The sequence below is a fragment of the Eptatretus burgeri genome, chromosome 14 (genome assembly GCF_056783735.1).
Source record: "Eptatretus burgeri isolate ZD-2024b chromosome 14, Ebu_testis_v1, whole genome shotgun sequence".
Lineage (NCBI taxonomy): Eukaryota > Metazoa > Chordata > Myxini > Myxiniformes > Myxinidae > Eptatretus > Eptatretus burgeri.
Genome location: NC_140974.1, coordinates 4,739,064 through 4,761,563, shown reverse-complemented (window position 1 = coordinate 4,761,563; position 22,500 = coordinate 4,739,064). Strand labels below are relative to the sequence as shown.

Below are 22,500 nucleotides of genomic sequence, written 5' to 3'. Positions count from 1 at the left end.
ACAGTGGATATGACATTTGTTTCATTTGACCATTGTTTTTGGCAATATGCAAATGAGCTAATTTCAGATCAACATCTATCTATAATTCCAGGTGTGTGTGTGTGTGTGTGTGTGTGTGTGTGTGTGTGTGTGTGTGTGTGTGTGTGTGTGTGTGTGAGCATGTGAGCGCTGTTTCTCGACAACCACTGGTCCGATCGAATTGAAACTTGCCAGGTATATTGCTGGGGCCCTGAGTATGTGCCTTTCCAAGGTTTGATATTAATCGGACAAGTGGTTCCCAAGTTATGGCCATTTATTCACCAAACCAATGACAGGACACATTGCTGCGTAGGTGTGGTCGTTGGGGAAGAGATCCTCAGCCGCGTTCCCCATTACGGGTTACAACGTACGGATTTCCGGATAGTGATGACTTAGTGTATTCTAATAATTTGTCTTTCTTATGCGCATGTATAGATAAATACAATGCCCCAATCCAGTCGTCGTTTACAAGAGCGAAGGAACGGCCTGTGTAGTTGTTGTTTCTGGCACACGGTTTGAAAGCTTTTTTTTTTTTTGCAGGTATGACCATGCACATACAGGCACACACTAGTATGTATAATTAGCATAATGTACCTCATTAAACTTGTGTGTGTGTGTATATATATATATATACATATATATATATATATATATATATATATATATATATATATATATATATATATATATATATATAATAGCCAGCACATCCCATCTCTTGATAATGCTAATTGTTAGTAGTTCATCACAAATTTGTACTCTGTTTGTACTCGACTTGGCGTTTTGACTTGTAGGAGTACATGATGTTTTCACTAATGACAAGGACATCTCGGTGTATGCTGGCTGAATGTACTGCTGTGTGAATGCTCGTGGCTGGCCCTTGCAGTAGCCAATGGATGAAGGAATATAGGGCTTTGGGCACATGCTTTTCTGCATCAACAATTGTCAACTCTCCATCAAATTCCCATGGTTTCTTGACCTCATCAGCTATAGCTTCTCTTAGCATCGAAGCACTATGAAACAGTGGGTGTATTTTACTATCCGTATTCTTTGCCATTGCATCTTCTATGGCGGCATCACGCACTGCTGTGGTAAAAATCAGCTCTGACTTCCTGCAGGATTTTGGCCTCTTGAAGTGAACATTGTCTAGATGGGAGGATATTTTTTGCTTCACATCACGCACTTGTGGTCTTATGTTCACACCATGTGTTTCAAGAATGCTGCAGTACGTGCTGTGCAGTTCCTACATGTTGAGCTCCGTACCATCTGTGAGAAGGCTTTTGACCAGGCTAAGAAACTCGATATCTGATGCAATTACACCAACATTTGTGTCTTCTGCTGGCCGTTGCCTGTCCTGGCTGGTCTGTCTCGTTTTGGTGCTCGCTGAACATGCTTCACCCAACATGCCAGGTGATACTGTTGCGAATCTGGAAGCCATGAGCACACAACATTCAGGTTCTATAGCTCAGTTATTTCGATAAGTGAATGTGGATAGATAGCTCCCTTTCCCTAGTCTATTGGGTGAATAAATGTACTTGCGCTGTGAGTTGCTTTGATAGTCAGGGTTTTCTTTCATTCTTGCACCCCTCATAACTACGACAACGCCAGCATCACCTTCACCTCGCTCTGGCCGACGCCATTGCCAATGTGCGTGTGTGCACGTACGTGGGTGGAGCCCACACAGAATACAGTAACTCTGTTTGGCAGGTGGAGCCCACGCAGAATAATGTTCCTCTGCCTGTTTGGTGGGCGGAGTTCAAGGATTAACCTCGCGGTGGCCCTCGACCAATCAGCGTACTACGGGTGGGGTGACTGCCGCTCAGCCAATCAAATCCCACGACAGGGAGAAAGGGGTCCGCGTGACGTCACCACGTCCCCGGGCTAATCGACGGACTTGCCGCGCGTTTTGGCCAATGACAGGGCGACGAGCAATTCTGCGCACCAAAACCGTCCAGTAAGGGAGAGAGAGTGGGGAGGGCAGAGGCGCCCCCCCCCGGGAAAGGGTGAATAAGAGTGCGGCGCGGTCGGACCGATAATCTCTTGTCTCTTGTCTTCCTCCTCCTCCTCCTCCTCCTCCTCCTCCTCCTCCCCCTCCTCCTCCTCATGATCAAGAGCTCAAAAACTTGGGAGATCCTGCCGGGACAAGAACCACAAGGGGTGCGCGCCGTCTCTATGAAGATACCAAGGAGAGGTTTTGGTTGTCGGCACGAGCGCTGAGCGGAGCTCGGGAGACCGCTCACGGCTCGATGGTGTCTGGATTCGGCTCGCCTCCCGTTGGTGCCCGGTTCGACTCAGCGCGAAGACCACACGAGGTGGACAGGTCCGAGGCAGAATCTGGTCTTCAGCTCGCCCTTTCTCTCCGAGCTGGAGGCCTCAATAAAGACCACTTTGGGTCCGTGTGTGTGTGTGTGTGTGTGTGTGTGTGTGTGTGTGTGTGTGTGTGTGTGTGTGTGTGTGTGTGTGTGTGTGTGTGTGTGTGTGTGTGTGTGTGTGTGTGTGTGTGTGTGTGTGTGTGTGTGTGGCGCCAGTCTAGTAAGTAGGAATTGTACAAGTGCCTTGCAGTACATACGTGCCTCTTATTTTTCGGATAACTCTGCTTCTTACGTGCCCCCCTGCCCCATTATAAATAAACCCATGTGTTCAATGTATCGGTTCGTTTTTGTGTTTCCTTTATTTGTTTAACACGGTGTGTGTTGGAGAATTAGCCAGGCTGCTGCCGCTGTAAAGGGACATTTGGACCGACGGAAGCTCAGTGACCGTCTGCTCGGGTTGCACACGGTTTGAGTACGCTAGCGGCTCGTTCCGTACAAGCATCGTCGAGGGTGAATTTCTCCGGTAGTTTGGACGACGTGGGTATTTAGGTAAATTGAAATTGGCAATCGACCCTACCCCACGTGGTCGATCTATTGGCGAACTTCGGTCCGATGTAAGGGACCCGTCGGCTCCGGAGTTATCCGGGGTGACGACTTGTACATTCTGGGTGTTCGGTGGAGCCGACTCTGCTGCTCCACCTCGTGGTTGTTTATCGCCACCGAACCCCGGCCCACAACAGTATTACTAACAATTCACAAGAATCAATGATGCATCGATTTGGCATATTGATGGAAAACCGTACATTTTTCGCCGTTTGAGTTAAATCTTACCACGATGTAACCCATACACTGTATGGATCTGTTGGTCTACTTCCGGGTGCGACGTCATGGCTAATCTGAATATGAAGAATATTTTGATTTTTAATTACAAAATTACTTACCTTATCATTCAGAAGTGGGAAAAAGACGCATCATATCTATTTTGTTGGGTATCAAGGGATAGATTGGCATCGAGGTGGTCTGAGCATTTGGGTTCCTCTTTAAAAGTGGTGAATATCTTATTTTGTCATCTGAAAGTGGTTGAGCTCTTTTTAATGATAGTTTCCTTCACAGAAGGTATCTTTGTAATAATTGTTGAGTCTATTCTATTCCATTCCATTCCATTCCATTCCATTGGGACCATACTTTGTGCAGAGCATTGGTGCTGCCTAAGCAGTCTCCTTGGCTATTGGGCACAATCCTGGACTGGTCGCCACTCCATCACAAGCTGGCACTCATTTTGCCGACCTCAGAAGGATGATGGGCAGAGTCAACCCCACCTGGTATTATTTCAACACCTGAGTGGGCTTTGAACTCGGGATCCTTGGATCCCAAGCCCACCACCCTAACCATGAAGCCAACACCAGGCATAATGGTCTATATTAGGTCCTATTCCTCCTGCTACTAAATAACATTGGTGTTCATTTGCTCTATCTCTTGACAGTTGTTAAGTGCATGATGTTGGTTTATGTTGTGAATAAAAGGTAACACTAACACATATTTGTCGTCACAATATTTATCAATATAATTAATTTACATTGTGGAAAAAATACATGAGGTAACGATACATCTGGACAACTGTTGTACGTTACAAGTCTGAGCTAATATTCTCTGGAGTTCAGTCGGTTCATATGACGTGCTCGTTTTTGATCGAAGCTTTTTCGAGCAGGGTTCTGATGAAGAAGACTACTCCCATAGTTGATAGGATCCACGAGTTCTTAATTTGAGATTTTTTTTTTCCAGCAAGCAAGTAGATAGGCTTCGACTTCATTCTATTTTTCGGGATACTAGTGTAGAGTTTATTATCAGATAAAGTTAGGGAGCGAACCGCATTGAAGGTTTATTTCACTTTCACGAAGACCATAGGACAATCCTTATTCAATGATGGTAAATTTCTTAAAACTCTTAGTATCGATATAGTAAAGGACATTTTGGAAACTGATTGTGCTTGTTCGTCTTCCCCTTCTTTATATGGTCCTTGTGGACAGGTAGTTTCTGGGGATTTGAATATTATAAATAATAGTGAAATTATTAATCTGATGAAAATGGGAGCTAAATATAGGGAACCAATAACTCAACCTTGGAGCTGCATTAAGTCTTCAATTTTGGATTCTGTCTCTAATTTTGTTAACTTAAACTTTGTGCACATTTTGTTATCTGTAAACTTAAATGATTCTAGTTAGGTTTTTTTTTGTTTTAGTTAGTTTTAATGCATGGTTTAACAGAGTTGTGGAAGTCCTGGATAATAGGATTAAGTTTTTTAGTAGTCGGAGCTTGCTTTCACTGGGTCGGTCAAAACCAGTGTTAAACAAGCCGAGTGTTCGTAAAGACATTCGGGATCTCCATGATAACTACATAATAGCTCCAGCGGATAAGGCTGCTAATAATATTGTTTTATGTCGAGGTTTTATTACGAGTGTTAGGCATTGATATGGTTACTTTCACTATTTTTGGAAATAGCACATATGTTCCTTGTCATAAGTTACTCCAAGATATTATCTCTGAGCATCGGGAAGTTTTAGTTAATAATTTTAGTATTACATGTAAAGAGGTAAATCTTTGTATTCCGAGATTTTTCTGTTTCCCTAAGCTTCAAAAGAACCTGTACAAATATAGGTTTATAGTGGGTTCGAGGTTGTGTTCTTCCAAACAGTTATCGGTCATAGTTAACTCAGGCTTACAAGTTGCTGGAGAACAGTTCAGGAAATATTGTTTAACAATTGAGAAGAATTCTGGTATAAACACTTTTTGGAACATTAATTCTTCTTTAGAGTTCTTAGATCGGAATAGATACCTCAATATCAAATCAGTTAAGTTTTTGATTTTTCAACTTTACATACAAATTTGGATTTAGTACGAGTGAGGGATTCGCTCTTCAAAGTGATTGACAAGGTTTTTTTTTTTTAACTCTTAATATGTTTTTATGTGTCAGGTTTGATAGACCATTCTTTTCTAAAAATAAATACTCAAGTTTTCATTGTTTTGATCACGAGAAGTTTGAGGATGATGTTATTTTTATTTTATTTAATATTTTTCTGTCTTTTTTTATGGTATAATGTTTCAACAGGTTAAGGGTAGTCTCATGGATGGGAATTGCTGCCCCCCCCCCAAACTAGCAGATATTTTTTTATTATTTTCTGGAAATTTCATTCAAATAGAAACTGATGAAGGAGAAAAAAAAATAGGATTAGCTAAAATATTATCTCATACATGTCGTTATGTAGATTATATTTGTGTGGTTAACTATAATTTTTTTGACAGGCATCTTCACAATATTGTTGTGGTTGAGGAAATTCGCAAACCACCATTCAGGTCCCGTAGGTGAGATATCTCTGTAAGTACATGTGTAGTTAGCCCAAACCTGTTGTTTAGAGGGAATTAATGTGATTCATTCGGGCTGCGACCCTTTAAGATAGCCGTTTTTCTGTTCTATCTTTATTTTGAACCAACCACGTCTCAACCGCCATCACACAACAACCACCAACCGCAACGCCGCTTCACAACAACGGCAACAGCCACGACCTTTACCTTCGCAACTCGCTCTCGCAACCATCGCATCACCGCCATTCCAAGCGTCACCGTGGCCAGGGACCGCCACTTTAGACCCTCCACCACCTTCACCTCTCCTCCTTCTACCGCCATTCCTGCACCGCTTGTGGGCACCGAGCGTCAGGCTGTCCTGGCCTCGTGCGGGACGCGCGCTGAGCCGCGGATGCAAAAAGCGGCCTTTCCGAGGAAAAGTCGGATCAGGAATGATACACGCCCACTTCCGATACCTCCAATCATTAAGCGCGGGGAGATTTGGCCCCGCCTCCAGGCGCGTCGGAGTAGAATCGATATATGCAAATTCGAGGATCAGGGGAGGTTCACGCCCACTTTTCCTCCATCCAATGGGCAAGCGTGGCTCCGCCCCCGAGCTCATCCTGATCCGGAAATTTGCATATGGATTCTCCTGTTGTACTATAAAGCGCCGAGCGCGGGGCGAATTCAGTCAGTTTCTGTTTTGGGCTCGGGCGAGTTGGAGAGGTGTGGCGGCGGCGAAGTGTGGCAGCAGCAGAGTGTGGCAGCAGCAGAGTGTGGCAGCAGCAGAGTGTGGCAGCAGCAGAGTGTGGCAGCAGCAGAGTGTGGCAGCAGCATTCAAGACGGGTCTGGAGGAGAGTCGGTCTGTCGGGGTTCGGAGTCTGTCGGGGAGCTGCAGAGAGGGGAAGCCGGGAACGCGGTCGAGGTCGCAGTGGAGTCGCTCGTCGCGGGACCCAAGCAAGCCAGCTATCCTCTTTCCCCAGAGCATCAACAATTCCCCCCTGTTTCCCCCCACGCTGAGATAGTGCGAAAAGGGGGCCCCATTCCCACCCCATTCCAAGCAGTGCCAACGAAACCCATGGAGGAGCGCGGAGTCAGGGCACCGCCGCGGCATTTGCGGCTCATCACAAGACGGGTAGGCTCCACGCGGTCTCGCGCCCACAGCCCCGTCTGCCCCCTTGTCGTTGAGGGTGGCCCCTTTTCTTTTGCGTTTGAGTATATGTGTTGTCGGCGCCGTCTGTAAAGTAAAACTGTGTAAGTGTTGCCGTGTGCTTGCGTAGTCGGTAGTAGATCTGCATTTTGTTTCTTTTGTTGCAATTGCTTTTGGTGCATAATTGTTGTAATTGTATATTTGTGCTTTCCGTTTGCCGCGGAATAAATGTGCCTTATGTTGAACTGTCTTTCCCATTTCGCTTCGTCTTTTCTTTAATTGAATCTCCATCTTACTTCACGTAAAGGGTTGGTAGTAGGCTAAATAAGCCCGATAATTAATCGGAACCGTCGAGGTTGACGATAACACCACTCGGTTATCCCGATAGTATGGAATGGGTCGCTTAAGTGGCCCGTGTCCGGGGTCGACCTGCGGCGAGGTGCGATCGCCCGGTCTACCCTCCGTGTGGGTACTTAGGTAGGTCGAATTTGGCGAACAACCCTATCCCACGCGGGGGGCCGATTGGCACGATCGTGGTGAGGCCGAAAGGCCCACCCGTGACTAGTTCCCGGCATTAGTCCGAGAGGGTCACGACGGAATTGTCCGTCCGGTGGGCGACGTGCCGCGATTCGAGTTACGTGGCCGTTCGCACGTCGGCGGGCGCGAATTCGCAACAATATTTATCCAGATAACCTGATTGAAAACAGGAGTGTAATGATTGTTCAGTTGCTGCATATCTGCATGTGTTGGTTATAGTTGGACAGAATTGTTTTAGTACAAGTGTAGATCATAAAGTTGATGATTTCAGTTTCCCTGTAGTCTTGTACACCTTTCCAGGTAGCAATGTACCAATTGAAATGGGTTACAATGTCCTTTCATCTCAGTTACTTCGATTTATGAGAATTTGTTCAGTGAAGGATGATTTTGTGGAACATTTTGAGAAGGTTTTTTCCATCATGTTAAACAGAGGATACTTGGCTGATTGTTTGATGAGGTCTTGAGAGAATGTCTTTGGACTCCATTGTCACCTTTTATTTAAGTTTGGTTGATTTTCGTGTAAACAAGTTCCGATTGCACTGCATTTGATATAATAATTAATTAATTATTTTACTGAGGTAAATTCTTTAATATTATTGATTAAACACACACACACACACACACACACACACACACACACACACACGTGTGTGTGTGTGTGTATATATATATATATATATATATATATATATATATATATATATATATATATATATATATATATATATATATATATATATATATATATATATATTTAGATAAAAATAAGTAAATATTTTTTACAAATAAGTATTAATATAATTTGTTGGTGACTGCTAAGATATGCAGTGCAGTATGTTAAAATCGGTTATTAATGAGTTTGAATATTTGAATGACAGTTTGAGTCTATGTTTCGATGGGGGTGCTGTGTCATGGACATGTCTCAAAGTGAAGTGTTTATCACTGAATATATTATCATATAAAGTGGTATATGATTAAAGTGATTCATATGTAGTAATACTTTTAATAAAAGTATTAATTAAATAAGTTGAATAAGGATATTACATCGCTGTGTTGACCGACTGTCTGGACACAACCTTGAGGTTCTAGGTCCATTGATGTTTAGTAATGTACTAATGTGCAACGGCGACCAGGGTTGTGGATCTGCTGTTTGGAGAGGTTCTGGGCTGAAAGGATTGAAACCTCGATGATAAACGGTGCCCAGCTGATGATCCGGGCAGTTGGGAAATCAGTTGATTGCTTTCAAGTTAAAGGCCCGGTCACACCTTGACGTTTTAGCCAGCGATGGCAACGTATTAAAATGTATGTAAAACGCTGGCTGACGTTGAACTTTTGATGTTTTTTTTTAAGATTCGGACGTATTCATAACGAGTTGGTCGTATGCATAACATATTAGTAATGGACACAGAACGTTTCGTTGTGTTATAGATAACTTATCCCAACGAATGCTGAACCTGTTGGCGGCCTACACAACCGATGCCCAACGATAGTCTAACTTCGGCATAGCACGTTGCACGCATCGCCGACGATGTCGTGACGTAGCCTATTAAAAGGCTGACTCACAACGATTCGAATCATAACTGCCGTAGAAATGGAAGTGTCAACATCGCGGTCACACCTTGGCGATCTTGCCAGCGTATGCCGACCTAAGAAAAATGTGTCTAAATCGTTGGGGCACGTCAAATACGGTATGAGTAAGTTTGGTATACGTGAGTAGAACGCTAAAGTATGCTATCATACGTCGTAGTAAGTAGAGTACGTCAAGAAATTTTAAACATGTTAATTTTACGACGTACTCGGCGTATGACACACGTTCCGCATGCGATGGGGATAAGTTTAACACACGATATGTGGACGCTTACACACGTCCACAAACGCTACTTATAAGCTACTCATAAGTCGAAACACGTCGCGGTAATGTCTTTTTTACGCGAAACTTATTTCTAACTTATGTTTGACGTGCTTTGAACCAATTCTTTACGTAGTCCCAACACACATCGACGTATGTAGACGTATTCCAATGACGTCTTCCGGTCGACAAAAAAAAAAAATGAACGTGTTTCTAACTTACAACTGCCATATAAAGACGTGTTCCCAGCGGTTTTGGGAATTGGTATATAAAAATGCTGCTCATAAAAGGGGAACCCAACAGTGTTTTCGAGTCCTTTTTGAGTCGATGTCCATGTTATCAGTATTAGTATTAGTATTAGTATTAGTAGTAGTTTGTTCATGTTGGCAGTAATAGGTGAGTGTGAGGGGGAGGGTGTGGGTTATGATGGATCCTCCCTGCGTCCGCGTGTCCACGGGTAGGTTCATAGGCTGCCACTCAACGATTTAAATGGCTGCATCTCCACTATTGAAAGTAGACGCTTGCGCTCAACAATTGGATTTTTTTTTACACTCAACGACGTTTAAACGGTACCACTCAGCTATTTTCATTGTTTACAATGAACGATTTAAATTGCTGTCACTCGCCTTTGTTTTTTGACGCTGGGGTTTGGAAATTTTAAGCGTTTCTTCTGAACGTGTTAAAACGCACAAACTTGACTATTTTAAATAGACGCTGCCGATGGACAATTGGAATCATAGCCAAGCAGGACATCGAAGTGTGAACATCCTCGTCATGCCAAAGAAAAGTTTGAAGAATGCTGCAAATAAGTGTCCTGGCCGTGGCCGTGGACGCTGACGCAAGGACGATCCATTATACCGACGTCTTTCAGCCTATGAGTAACTTAAAAGTAACGTCTGTCGACGTGTGGCAACGACCGCGTAACGTGCCAACAACACGTTAATCATAGGTTAGAAATAAGTTTCGGGTTCGCTAAACATTACCTCGGCGTGTCTCAACTTATGATTAACTTACAAGTAGCATGTGTTGACGTCTGTCAACGATCGCAGACCGTGCATACAACTTGTGGCCAGCGTAGCGGAACGTGTGAGTCATACGCCGGCATACGTCGTGAAATTTCAAGCATGAAAAAATTTGAGGACAACCAAAAAGTACAACGTTTAAAGCCAGCGTACAACGATGTATGGCAGTGTTTTTCAGCGTGCTCTCAATGTTATCAAAACTTACCCATAACGTATTCAACGTGTGCCAGAGTTTTAGAAAAAAAATTCAAAAATCGGCATACGTTGGCTAAAACGTCAAGCTGTGACCGGGCCTTAAGGTTATAAATTCAAATATAAAAGCTTTTGTAAGTACCTACAAGTACATACTATATCTGTGTTTGTGTGTTTATATGTATGTATGTATGTATATATGTATGTATATATGTATGTATATATGTATATATATATATGTATATATGTATATATATATATATATATATATATATATATATATATATATATATATATATATATATATGTGTGTGTATTGCTACATCTGGCTTCCTTCTTGGGACTACGGTGCAGTAATTGGTCTTTATTTTGACTATGATGAGCTAGCATATATTGCTTGGCAATGATTGGTGATGGGATGGAATGGCATTTTGTCGGATGTGAGGACCATTGAGTAACAACAACAATCCTGGGAAAAGATGGAGTCAAAAAAAAACCAACAAGAATCCTGTGATAAAATAAATAAATGGAGACATCACCAACATACCTGAATTAAAGAGTTCATACAACACCTTATCCCATGCAGTGTTCAGGAATATATTTCAATTGAAATAAAATAATGATTTTAAAGTCTGTATAAAAAAAAAAATCCAGTTTCATGCCATTGAAGCAGTCTTGTACACCACCTTATTTAACATTGCAAGTCCAAGTACTACAAAACTGGAGGTAATTTTTGGAAGCGGTAGCAAGACTATTTGTGTTCTGTAGTGTTCAAGTATATAATTCAATTAAAAAAAACAAAAAAAAAGGTTGTAAAGGGTATATACAAAACCAATTGCAGAAGTTTACCTCTGTAGTGGGGCAACTTGGCATAACAATTGTGCATTTTGTGAGGAAAGCACCAAATTTGGCACACTACTCGCCTATCATATTATGAACAGATTTGGATATTGGGCCATCTCATAATTTTTGATGGCAGTGGAAAATGACTGCCACAGCCATCAGCGGCTGAATTTGAGATGGCCCAATATACAAATCTGTTCATAATATGATAGGCTACTAGTGTGCCAAATTTGGTTCTTTCCTCACAAAATGCACAATTGTTATGCTATATTTAGCTAAGTTGCCCCACAACTGAGCTATTACATTTCTTTGCTATTTTTATGCTGTATTACATATAAATAATGGCTATTGCATCACTCTATCTACAATGTTGTATTCATTCTTCATGCCTGTTGTTTGTGACTTTTATGAGGTCCTTAAAAACAGTAAGTTTGACTGCCAGGCAGGCAGACAGTAAAAAAATTATCTCACTCCTCTCTGTGCATGTGTGGTCGGGACGAATTCAGAGCCAAAGTACTGTTAAATGCAAGTTTATTTTTCAATTTATGTCCGATTTGTGTTCAAAATATAACATTCAATTTAAACAAGTTGTTCATTGATCATAAACTGATGTTTATGGAAGGAAGAATAGACAGACAAACAGAAGTGTACCACTCACTTGACCCCGCTTTTTACTTCGCATGCGTGGGGTAGCAAACGGAACTAGAAAGTGACGATGCAGAGCGCACACCTCTGTCAGGCTGATTACTTTACGTTTTGTATCCCACTGATAGGCCGGATCTGGATTCGAACCTGAACTAAAATTTAATCGGCATGTTCTTGTCACCTAACTAACTCAGCCACCAAGTTTCATCCAAATCAATCCACAACTTTTTTGAGATATCTTTCTTCATATAATTTAGTCCCATCACCCAATGGTGAAAAATCACTGAAAAAATTATCGGATCCGGATTCTGATCTTCACCAAAATTGAATCAATTTTTTCTTCTTGCACACCCAACCTGCCCACCAGGTTTCGTCAGAATCCGTCCACAATATTTTGAGATATCCTGCTGTATGTTGTTTTTGGCCAGATATCTCAATGGTGAAAAATCACTTAAAACATTCTCGGATCCAGATCCGGATTGGAATCTTCACCAAAATCTATTAATTTTGTCATCGTCACATACCCAAGCTCTCCACCAAATTTCATCCAAATCTGGCCACAACTTTTGGAGATATTTTGTTCCCAAACAAACAAGACATCATGCATAGCATGATGCTTGCGAAATCCAACAAATAAATTTGACCTTTTGTGGCTAAAAAATAACTGGCTAGTTGAATTCAGTGACCCAAAATATAAATCCTCTTCAAATTTCAAGTCATTCGGATGAAAATTGAGGATTTTCGAAATACCATCTTAGTTGTTTACCTTGGGCCTATGTTGACCTTTTGATCCATGTTGATCTCAAAAAATAATTGGCTTGTTGAATTCAGTGACCTGAAATATACATCTTCTTCAAATTTCAAGTCAATCGGATGAAAATTAAGAAATCTCACCTAAGTTGTTGATCTTTGTCCTATGTTGACCTTTTGACCTTTAGACTTCCTTATGCCAAATTCTACTATGTGGTGAAGTTTCATGAAGATCGGTTGAAAATAGTGACCTGTAGGTGACAGGCAGACAGACAGAATAACAAAAACGACTAACCAACATACTTGAAAAATCTTCGATTTTGTAAGTAACAAGAAAAAGACAACGTGCAGAACACGATACTTGCAAAACCTCCTCTCCAAAGGTTGCCGTGGATACGTGAAATTGTCCATTTCTTTAAGATTAATATTCACTATCTTAATCAAAGTTCAGGTTAATCGGATGAAAATTTGTTTTTTTCAGATTGAAATTGATGATTTTTGAAGTTTGACCTTGAGTTGACCTTTGACCTCAAAAATAATTGGTTTCCAAATTAATTGATGTACTATGCAATTGCTGCTTAATTTCCAGGTTAATCAGATGAAAATTGACTTTTTCACATTAAATTTGAATATTTTAGAGGTTTGACCTTATGTTGACCCTTGACCTTTTGACCTCAAAAATAGTTGCTTTCCTAATTCAGTGATCCATCCATCCATTGGGACCATACTCTGTGCAGAGCATTGGTGCTGCTGAAGCAGTCTCCTTGGCTTGTGGGTACAACCATGGACAGGTCGCCACTCTGACACAGTATACCAGCGTGCTGGCACTAATTTTGCTAACCTCGGAAGGATGACAGGCAGAATCAACCCCACCTGGTATTAATTCAACAGCCAAGGGGGATTTGAACTTGGGATCCTTGGATCCCAAGCCCACCTCGATCCCATCCTCGAGAGAAACGATTATGAGAAAAAACCATCACCATTATGCCAACACCAGCATACTTGTACCAAGTTTTATTTAAGTCCCTTCAGCTGTTCTCAAATATCTCATTTTTACCTGACATGACCTTTGACCTTTGAACTCTTGACCACATCATCTAATCAAATTATATATGCGTCATGATGCATACTTGTACCAAGTTTGACGAGGAACACTTCAGCCGTTCTCAAGTTATCCCGGGAAAGAAAACCGATCACGCACTCTGACCTTTCACTTTTGACGCCACCTTCTAATCAGTTCATCGTTGCATCATACTGTATACTTATGCCAAATTGGTCAAAATCCCATCACTGTTTCACAAGTTAGCACGGTGACATAATTTTTACCTAACATGACCTCTAACCCTTGACATTTGACCTATTGACCCCAAAATCAAATCAGTTCATCATCACATCATTATGCATATTTGTACCAAAATTGAACAAACTCTGCTACATGGCTCATCAGATATTGCGATAATGAGATATAACACGGATGGACACGCATACGTTATTTATTTTTAGTTCATGAAGTAAATAACACTTATTTAGTCCATGAGAGCATTATGTTTTCGGGTTGTCCGTCCTTTTGTACGTCCATACTTCTGTACGTATGCATGTACAATGTACATACATAAGTACGGCCGGACAACCCGAAAACATAATGCTTCCGTTGACTTCGTCAACAGAGGCATAAATATAACAAAATTTAGCACGGACATATGTATGCAAGTACAAACTGAAAAGATAATGACTGGCGATTTTGGCAGGGAGGCATAATAATAACAAGATTTAGCAAGGATGGACATCTATACAAACGTAAGTGGGGATGTACGTACGAAAGGACGGACAACCCGAAAATATAATGCCTCCAGCAACTTCGTCATCTGTTCTGCAAATTGTGTTCAACTTTCAAGTTAATAGGATGTAAATTGACGATTTTTCAGTTGAAAATTGATGATTTTAGAAGTTTGACCTTGAGTTGACCTTTGACCTTTTGGCCTCAAAATAGTTTTTTTTCCCAAATCAGTGACGCAATATGCAAATCTTGTTCAAATTTCAAGTCAATTGGATGAAAAAAAAATGACGAGTTTAGAATTTTGATATCAAGACGACACTTGACCTTTGACCTCAAAATCAATGGGCTTCTCAGTTGAGACTACCTCGACAACTTGAAGTTTCTTGAAGATCGTTTTAAAATTGTGATCTGTAGACGTTTGACGAACCGACAGAATGAAAAATCACTCATGGAGTGACAGTTGGTGAAACGGAATGCCACTTTGTAGAGTGCACACCTTCGCCACGCTGAACAGTTTACATTTTGTATGCCACTGATAGGTCGGATCTGAATCCGGACCTTAACCAAGATCGAATTGGCTTGTTCTTGTCACCTAACCAACTCATCCACTTCGTTTTGTCATAAATCGTCCACAACTTTTTGAGATCTCATGCGATATATAGTTTTTTGCCCCATCTCTCAATGGCACTCATTGGAGTGCATACCTCCGCCAGGTTGAACAGTTTACGTTTTGTATCCCACTGAGAGGCCGGATCTGTATTCGGACCTGAATCGAAATATAATCAAGTGGTCTCGTCACCTAACCACCTCATCCACCAAGTTTTGTCATAACTTGTCCACAACATTTTGAGATATCATGATGTACTTTAATCGTTTTAGCTCCCAATCACTGAAAGGTGAAGAATCACTTAAAAAAAAAAATTCGGATCCAGACATGGATTGGATCTTCATAAAAATCGAATCAATTAGCCCTTGTCACACTCCCAACCTGTCCACCAAGTTTTGTGTAAATCCATCCATAATCTTTTGAGATATTGTGCTATATATCGTTTTTGGCCCTATCTCTGAATGGTGAAGAATGACTTAAAAAATTCTCAGATTTAGACCCGGACTCGGATCGACACCAAAATTGAGCGTTGCTGTCCTTGGTCCGTCAACTACATACACAAAAAATTTCAGAACGATTGCTTTAAAAATGTGGCCAAAAATCATGTGACAGACAAACAGACAGACAGACAGACAAATGCTACAGACCATATTTGGCAAAAGAAAATTTTAACCAAGTAATAACAAAATTGACTGACCAATATACTTGAAAAATCTTCGATTTTCGCAAGTAACAAACGAACAAACAGCTGAAAACATAACATCCATCCACATTCGGTGGTGGAGGTATGTAGAATAGCACTCATTGGAGCGCATACCTCCGCCAGGCTGAACAGTTTACGTTTTGTATCCCACTGTTAGGCCGGATCTGGATTCGGACCTGAATTGAAATATAATCAAGTGGTCTCGTCACCTTACCACCTCGTCCACCAAGTTTTGTCATAACTCGTCCACAACCTTTTGAGATATCATGATGTACTTTTATCGTTTTAGCTCCCAATCACTCAAAGGTGAAGAATCACTTAAAAAAATTCTCGGATCCGGATCTTCACCAAAATCGAAACCAATCCTTCCTTGTCACACCCTCAACCTGTCCACCAATTTTTTTTTGTCCGAATCCGTCCACAACTTTTTGAGATATCCTGCTCACAGACAGACAAACAGACAGACAGAGACGGGGTGAAAACATCACCTCCACCAACCTTTAGTGGCAGAGGTAACGAGTAGAGACAACAAAAACAATCCTGTGACACTTTTGGCATGAAGCACCTCCCAACCGAATGCCATGACGTCATCCAGTTTGGCAAACACAAAGTCAGAAGTTTACTTTTGACTGGATGGAATGAATAAAGTTTGTAAGTACACACTTACACACAGTCAACAGAATTGTAAAACATTGTTATTTATGCCGAGAAATTTGAGAAGTGTGTGAAGCAGTGAGAGGAGATGACAATCATGAAAGACCAAGGGGCAGACATTTTCGGATTATCCAAATACATTAATGAAACCCAAACAACTTACTGATAACTACTCAACGTATGATATTTTTGATCCAATATCATGAGTGTTTCAGAACATTGTTACTTACCAAATCGATCTGACGTGACCCTGATGGTTGGTTCGCCCTGCTCAGTGGCAATGGTGGGTCCGTCAGAGAAACCAATGAATATGTAATGAGTATGTTGTGGGCTTTGTAAACGGTGAGTCCTGGAAATGTCGGGACAAATCCAAACAACTTGCTGTCTTTTTTTTTTTCTCCATCTTGTCCCTCTGAGTGAGGGAGCAGAACAGGTACAAATATCAGCAGCTCAGGTGTGATACTAGGGTACAGGTGCTGGCACTATCGTTGATTAGCTGGGCCTGTCCGCAGAGGGGGCGCCTCGTGGTCTTTTGGTTCGGAGAGCTACTGCCACCGAGGGATTTCTGGAGAGAGTTTTGTTCGTTTGAGATGACACTGGAGATGTTGTTACGTGTACGTGTTCGGCGTTGTAAGTACGTACGACGTCGGAGGAGGGGTGGGGGCTTCACCAATAGCGACTCAGGTGCGCGAGGTGCACTTTGATTTTCAACCCCTCCTGAACGACCAGTTGGTTTCTCCGTTCTCGTCGATCGTAAAACCCACCTTTGTGGTGATGAAAACGGAACCACGATGTACAAGTGTTCCATTACTCCACTCACTGTTCGATATTAAAGATGCAGCCACACGTTCTCGGCATTGTTGAAATATTTGACTCAACAAAGTTATTTATTTATTTATTTATTTATTTATTTATTTATTTATTTATCCATCCTTCCTCCAGTTCAATTCAATTAACCCTCAGAAGGAAGTTCACCATATTGAATGACACAATCCCCACGCCGTGTCTTCACTGCTGTGCATGATCCGTTTAGCATCGACCACGAAGGTTCTCTTTGGATAGCTGCCTTTGCTCTTCGGCGCTTTTAAGCGTTTCTGCGCATCCCTTATTAAACTGAATCATGCTGCTGATGGTTTATCTGGCAAAACAGGCGCTGAATCACAGGTGCACTATGATTCACGAGATATCATGATCTCTGCCCATTAATAGCACCGGTTTGGGTCGTGCGCGTGCAACTGACGAAGCAGAGACGCATTCTGAGATGAAAGCTGCGCAGGGAATGGCAACACACAAGACTTTTAACGTTAACGGGCAAATCAATGGAAAGGCCATTTCGGACGCAGTGGACATTGGAAATAGCGACGATTTCATCGCTAAAGCAATGGCATTGCATCAAATTTCAATTCGTCTTGATAACGAACCTGCGACGGGCACATGTGATCCTAATTATCACCTAGCTGAAGGGCATGTCTACCTTTTGTGTTGTTTTTTTTTTTTTAGGATAAAAATGAACCCAGAACGGAGTATATTAAAAAAAACAAATTCCGAAAGGAAATGATCGTCTTGTTTTATCCAAAGATCATGGATGCCAAATGATATGGAGACATGCTCAGACGGTCATGCGGTTAAAGATGTCTCCAGATGCATTCCGTGGCGTAACGATCAGATCGGTGGGTTCAAGAATGATTGAAAGTTTATTCATTAATTAAAATGTGAACTTAACGAGTTCGATGTGTAATTATCGCTAATTGGATATATGTAACGACTCTGGATCGGGGATGTCGCTTTTTTTTTTGGCCGCTTCGTGGGTTCTCATCACGACTCGACGAGATGTCTCGAAACGGACAGGAGAGGCCAATGGAATGGACTCTCGGCAGGCACGGAATGATTGATTACTCATCCCTGGAGTTATAAAAGCCATTTCGAGCGGGATTCGAGACAAAGCGGGAGGTCGGAATAATCGCAGAAGAAGGGATCGAAAGCGGGAGAAGTTCTTGCGATCGAGAGAGCGTGGGCGCCGTGCTCTCCGAGTGCAGTTGTGCGCCTCTCGGGCGAATCGTTCCCGATTTGGCGCCGCTTTAAAATCCCTGTCAACAAACTCTGGACATGAAGTTCCACCAGCAACTCGCCCGCTTCGTTCTTCTGCTCCCATTTTGGGAGGTCATCACAAGCATCAGTGACCCTGGATATGGGTCCGGCCGTAGAACCCCCAATGCCCCGACTCCAAACCGTTCGTTCGGAGTCTATTTTCATGGAGACCGAGATTCGCTCCGTCTGAGGTCCAATCGCATCGCAGGAGGGCTTCCACTAGGGGAGTTCACGGTGGAGGTTCGGGTTCGCCCAGAGGGGGGGCAGCAGAATCCCGCCGTCATCACAGGTATGTCTCGAACTCGCACTGATATATACGAAGTACCGACAGATACCTACACCTGATTTTCCACCTGTTGCATCTTGCACGTCACGTTTATCCCCAGAACTTCACGTCAGTGTCTTCATTAAAAATACGTCATATAGTGTCGATGACCAAACTCTCACGAGCAGTTTTGTACAGACTTTTACAAATATGCACAAACCACGATGAGTGTGAGCAACTTTCCAAAAACTATTGCTGTTGTTCTGCACTGTAAACAATTCATTCATTTCTTCAAATCCAACCATTCATTATTCATGCTGAGTGAGCCTCTTCTGGAGAGGAGACTTATTGCCACCAGATTTGCCCCAGAACATGCATCAACTTTCGGTTTTGAGGTATGTGGCTTCGAGGAAAGACAAACACCTTTGGAACTCACCTGTACGTCACTCTTACGCAGACATCACCTGAGTCGAACGTCACCTTTGTGCCATCGCATCCTACACACTTCCATGACTCGCACACCACAACCACACCTACGCACCAATAATGCAAGCACACGTGACCCACTTATGTGCACAGCACTCGATGCACGTTCAAAGTGCACATTGATCGGCATACAGATCCACTTATCATCGTCTCATGCACACTCACACACCACGAACATTCACACACTGCGATTTCAGTCATCGGTGAGATGCACACCACTCTCACGTCATTACCGGTGACACGTGCAAAAACCGATTTCATCTGAACACCCATCAAAAACACATCAAGCTTATCAATGTCTGAGCCACTCTCACAAGCATCAGTCGTGTGCTCGCACAACTCGTGCATGCAGGCACCAATCATCAGTGCACATGACCAATTTATTCAGGGTTAGCTAACACTTCACTCAGTCCCACTCTCATGTAATATCACACGCAAGTGCTTCACTGCTTCTTCTCTGGTGATTCACAGGTGGGGTGGTTGTATCAATAAGTATGTTGTCCTTTGGGAGGGATGTTTGGCAGGCTTTCCCATGGTAGCTTTTGAAAAAGGTATTGTGTGCCGATATTCTGGTCAAATTCGAAATTACCGCCACGGTTTGGGGACTGCTTTGACATATTACCCTGTGATGTACACTCGAGTTGTCTGGGAGTAAACTCTCAGCACGACCCAGTTGCGGGATGCCCTGATATCCGCATGCAGGGGGTTGTGGTCTCAGGAAGGTTATCAGAAGTGTCCACGACATTCGCAAAATCCCATGCATCCAGAAAAATTCCCACTTCGACCCAATTAAGGCAGCTCTATATATTGGGTGTCAGCTATGAGGCGTATGTACTTATCTAGTTCCGGCAAGTCGTGACCGACTTCTGGTGACATTTATGATCGGATTTCTCCAAATGTCTGTATCCTTAACTGCTTCCCGAAACTGGCAGAGACAGCTTGGTTTACCGCATCCATCAGGCATATACAAGGTCTTCCTTTTCCTCTTCTTCCCTCAACCATACCCAGCATTGTTGACTTCTCCAGACTTTCTTTTTCTGCATCTATGATGTGTCCAAAGGATGATTGTCTCTGTTTTGGCATCAGCATTTTTAATGTACATGGTGGTCTAATTTCTTCAAGCACTGATTTGAAGGTGGACAGATGTTATGCATTCACCCCTGTTTGTTTGTCTGTCTGTCTGTGAGCAGGACATCTCAAAAATGTATAGACGGATTCCGACCAAACTCGGCGGACAGGTTGGGTGTGTGACAAGGATGAATTGATTCGATTTTGGTGAAGATCCGGATCCAGAACCAGATCCGAGGATTAAAAAAAATTTATATAAGTGATTCTTCACCATTGAGAAATAGGGCCAAAAACGATATATAGCATGATACATGAAAAAGTTGTGGATGGATTATGAGAAGAATTGGTGGATGAGTCGGATGACAAGAACAAGGCGATTCGATTTTGGCCAGATCTGCTGACCGAAACCAATCAGTGTGAGATACAAAACATAATTTGTTCAGTCTGGCGGAGATATGCGCTCTATCGAGTGCCGTTCTAATTATTCTTGCAGTCCATGGAATTTTAAACATTCGTCTCCAACATCACATTTCAAAACTCAATCTTCTTCCTTTCTTTTTCACTGTCTATGACTCACATCCATACATTGGAACTGGAAATATCTGAGCATTCAACAGCCTCCCGTTGGTTTTTGTTTTGTTTTGTCACATCTTTGTCTTTCCAGAACCTTGTCAATCCTGACATTGCTCTTCACCACAATGTTAAGCGTCTATTAATTTATTCTCTACATTCTCCGCTCACTTCGATATCAGAACCCAGAAAGATGAAACTTTCCTCTATTTCCACATGATCGTCTCCCAATTTAAACACATCAATGTTCTCAGTTGACAAGATTTTAATCTTTCTTTTTTTTAGGGTTAAATAAAGACCAGCTTTTTCACTTTCCTCCTTCACTGTCTGCAAAAGTTTCACCAAGTGGGACTCAGTAATTCCATTGCGACTCAGCGAATTTGGTCTTGGGACTTTTGGTGGATTGCCGACAGTATACTCAAGTGCAATAAATCTTCTGTTCCTCCTCTCTTTCATGGACCTGAGGTTGTTAGTTCACCTCCTGGATGAGGCAAACCTCTTTTCAAATCACTGTTTCGAATTCGAAGCTCAATGATCAGGGACACCCTCTTTTTTTTTTTTTAATCAATCTCAAGCAGGTTGCCAGAATTATTCGTACTCTAGATATCTCGAAAGCGACTGGTCGTGATGGAGTCCCTGTGATTGTATTGAAGATGTGTTGTTCTGAACTGTTATCGATTCTTGCCAAGCTGTACAATGTGTGCTTGTTTACTTCGGTGTTTCCTTCATCCTGGAATTGTGAGCCAAGTAGCTATCACCACATCAGTCTGATTCCTGTAATGAGGTATTTGAATGCTTCATCAATGAACAACTTCTTAGCCATCTGGAGGACAATGAACTACTCACTGACTGCCAGTGTGGCTTTTGCCATTCCTGCTGTACTGGTGATCTGCTATCCTTAATTATGGATCATTTATACAGGGCATTGGAGCTCAAGGGTGAAGCTCAATTCGTTGCTTTAGATATCTCAAAAGCCTTTGATAAAGTGTAGCACAAGGGTCTGGTCCACAAGCTTCAATCGTATGATGTATCTGATGTGATGCATTCGATCAGTTTGGCTTTCCTTACAAATCACAAGATGAAGGTGGCACTTGAGGGTCAATATTCTTTTACTTCCTCCATAAATTTTGGTGTTCCACATCTGTCCTTGGTCTCACTGTGTTCATTGTTTACATCAATGATATTCCTGATAATGTTCTGTCTCAGCTGGGCATGTCTGCTAATTACTTCTCGCTGTTTAAATCATGTGTTTCCATTTCCGAGGTCATTCTGCACACACAACTCCCGCATTCGCTCCCCTGGCGAATTTGTGATTCCCAATTCCTGCAATCCCTGGTGCTCCTGCTTCTCCAATTTTTGCATTCCAGTTTCCAATAATAATTAAAACATCTCATTAAGGTACCTGTTCTACCAGTTCCTGCAACTTTCCATAAAACACCTCCAGATTTTCTTCATCTGCTGCAGAAGTTGGAGCATACATCTTCTGAATGATTGTGGTTTTCACTCAATGTTCTTTCAACCTCACTGATATTAACCTATCATTGACTTGCTTGTATGCCAGTGCTGACTCTGCCAGCTTCTTATTGCAAATCACTGCCACTCCATTTCTTTTACAGGTGTTTTGT

At 42.2% G+C, this 22,500-nt stretch overlaps 1 protein-coding gene across 3 annotated transcripts in view; it reads left to right on the top strand.

Annotated features, from left to right (window-relative positions):
• Nucleotides 1–22,500, top strand: part of LOC147012578 (pappalysin-1-like) — a 227,682-nt gene that overhangs the window by 683 nt on the left and 204,499 nt on the right. The window lies entirely within an intron of this gene.